The sequence below is a fragment of the Misgurnus anguillicaudatus genome, unplaced genomic scaffold (assembly GCF_027580225.2).
Source record: "Misgurnus anguillicaudatus unplaced genomic scaffold, ASM2758022v2 HiC_scaffold_34, whole genome shotgun sequence".
In the NCBI taxonomy this organism is placed as follows: domain Eukaryota; kingdom Metazoa; phylum Chordata; class Actinopteri; order Cypriniformes; family Cobitidae; genus Misgurnus; species Misgurnus anguillicaudatus.
Window position 1 is genome coordinate 4,003,662 of NW_027395284.1, and position 3,146 is coordinate 4,006,807.

Below are 3,146 nucleotides of genomic sequence, written 5' to 3' on the forward strand. Positions count from 1 at the left end.
CCTGAAACGTTGATTTTTCACTCCAAACTGCTTTTCTGAGCTGGAAATCACTTTAAACGGCTTAGAATGCTCCTGTAAGCATTTTAAGCAGAGTTGGGCACTTTTGCATGAAAAGTCACATTTCAGCCTGAAACGTTGATTTTTTCACTCTAAACTGCTTTTCTGAGCTGGAAATCACTTTAAAACGGCTTGTTTCATCGTTAGAATGCTCCTGTAAGCATTTTAAGCAAAGTTGTGCACTTTTGCATGAAAAGTCACATTTCGGCCTGAAACGTTGATTTTTCACTCCAAACTGCTTTTCTGAGCTGGAAATCACTTTAAACGGCTTAGAATGCTCCTGTAAGCATTTTAAGCAGAGTTGGGCACTTTTGCATGAAAAGTCACATTTCAGCCTGAAACGTTGATTTTTCACTCTAAACTGCTTTTCTGAGCTGGAAATCACTTTAAACGGCTTAGAATGCTCCTGTAAGCATTTTAAGCAGAGTTGTGCACTTTTGCATGAAAAGTGACATTTCAGCCTAAAACGTTGATTTTTCTCTCTAAACTGCTTTTCTGAGCTGGAAATCACTTTAAACGGCTTGTTTCATCGTTAGAATGCTCCTGAGAGCTTTTTAAGCAGAGTTGTGCACTTTTGCATGAAAAGTGACATTTCAGCCTGAAACGTTGATTTTTCTCTCTAAACTGCTTTCTGAGCTGGAAATCACTTTAAACGGCTTGTTTCATCGTTAGAATGCTCCTGTGAGCTTTTTAAGCAGAGTTGTGCACTTTTGCATGAAAAGTGACATTTCAGCCTGAAACGTTGATTTTTCACTCCAAACTGCTTTTCTGAGCTGGAAATCACTTTAAACGGCTTAGAATGCTCCTGTAAGCATTTTAAGCAGAGTTGGGCACTTTTGCATGAAAAGTCACATTTCAGCCTGAAACGTTGATTTTTGACTCTAAACTGCTTTTCTGAGCTGGAAATCACTTTAAACGGCTTAGAATGCTCCTGTAAGCATTTTAAGCAGAGTTGTGCACTTTTGCATGAAAAGTCACATTTCAGCATGAAACGTTGATTTTTCACTCCAAACTGCTTTTCTGAGCTGGAAATCACTTTAAACGGCTTAGAATGCTCCTGTAAGCATTTTAAGCAGAGTTGGGCACTTTTGCATGAAAAGTCACATTTCAGCCTGAAACGTTGATTTTTCACTCTAAACTGCTTTTCTGAGCTGGAAATCACTTTAAAACGGCTTAGAATGCTCCTGTAAGCATTTTAAGCAGAGTTGTGCACTTTTGCATGAAAAGTGACATTTCAGCCTGAAATGTTGATTTTTCACTCCAAACTGCTTTTTCTGAGCTGGAAATCACTTTAAACGGCTTGTTTCATCGTTAGAATGCTCCTGTGAGCTTTTTAAGCAGAGTTGTGCACTTTTGCATGAAAAGTGACATTTCAGCCTGAAACGTTGATTTTTCACTCCAAACTGCTTTTCTGAGCTGGAAATCACTTTAAACGGCTTAGAATGCTCCTGTAAGCATTTTAAGCAGAGTTGTGCACTTTTGCATGAAAAGTCACATTTCAGCATGAAACGTTGATTTTTTCACTCCAAACTGCTTTTCTGAGCTGGAAATCACTTTAAACGGCTTAGAATGCTCCTGTAAGCATTTTAAGCAGAGTTGGGCACTTTTGCATGAAAAGTCACATTTCAGCCTGAAACGTTGATTTTTCACTCTAAACTGCTTTTCTGAGCTGGAAATCACTTTAAACGGCTTAGAATGCTCCTGTAAGCATTTTAAGCAGAGTTGTGCACTTTTGCATGAAAAGTGACATTTCAGCCTAAAACGTTGATTTTTCTCTCTAAACTGCTTTTCTGAGCTGGAAATCACTTTAAACGGCTTGTTTCATCGTTAGAATGCTCCTGAGAGCTTTTTAAGCAGAGTTGTGCACTTTTGCATGAAAAGTGACATTTCAGCCTGAAATGTTGATTTTTCACTCCAAACTGCTTTTCTGAGCTGGAAATCACTTTAAACGGCTTGTTTCATCGTTAGAATGCTCCTGTGAGCTTTTTAAGCAGAGTTGTGCACTTTTGCATGAAAAGTGACATTTCAGCCTGAAACGTTGATTTTTCACTCCAAACTGCTTTTCTGAGCTGGAAATCACTTTAAACGGCTTAGAATGCTCCTGTAAGCATTTTAAGCAGAGTTGTGCACTTTTGCATGAAAAGTCACATTTCAGCCTGAAACGTTGATTTTTCACTCCAAACTGCTTTTCTGAGCTGGAAATCACTTTAAACGGCTTAGAATGCTCCTGTAAGCATTTTAAGCAGAGTTGGGCACTTTTGCATGAAAAGTCACATTTCAGCCTGAAACGTTGATTTTTCACTCTAAACTGCTTTTCTGAGCTGGAAATCACTTTAAACGGCTTGTTTCATCGTTAGAATGCTCCTGTAAGCATTTTAAGCAAAGTTGTGCACTTTTGCATGAAAAGTCACATTTCGGCCTGAAACGTTGATTTTTCACTCCAAACTGCTTTTCTGAGCTGGAAATCACTTTAAACGGCTTAGAATGCTCCTGTAAGCATTTTAAGCAGAGTTGGGCACTTTTGCATGAAAAGTCACATTTCAGCCTGAAACGTTGATTTTTCACTCTAAACTGCTTTTCTGAGCTGGAAATCACTTTAAACGGCTTAGAATGCTCCTGTAAGCATTTTAAGCAAAGTTGGGCACTTTTGCATGAAAAGTCACATTTCAGCCTGAAACGTTGATTTTTCACTCTAAACTGCTTTTCTGAGCTGGAAATCACTTTAAACGGCTTAGAATGCTCCTGTAAGCATTTTAAGCAGAGTTGGGCACTTTTGCATGAAAAGTCACATTTCAGCCTGAAACGTTGATTTTTCACTCTAAACTGCTTTTCTGAGCTGGAAATCACTTTAAACGGCTTGTTTCATCGTTAGAATGCTCCTGTAAGCATTTTAAGCAGAGTTGTGCACTTTTTGCAAGAAAAGTCACATTTCAGCCTGAAACGTTGATTTTTCACTCCAAACTGCTTTTCTGAGCTGGAAATCACTTTAAACGGCTTAGAATGCTCCTGTAAGCATTTTAAGCAGAGTTGGGCACTTTTGCATGAAAAGTCACATTTCAGCCTGAAACGTTGATTTTTCACTCTAAACT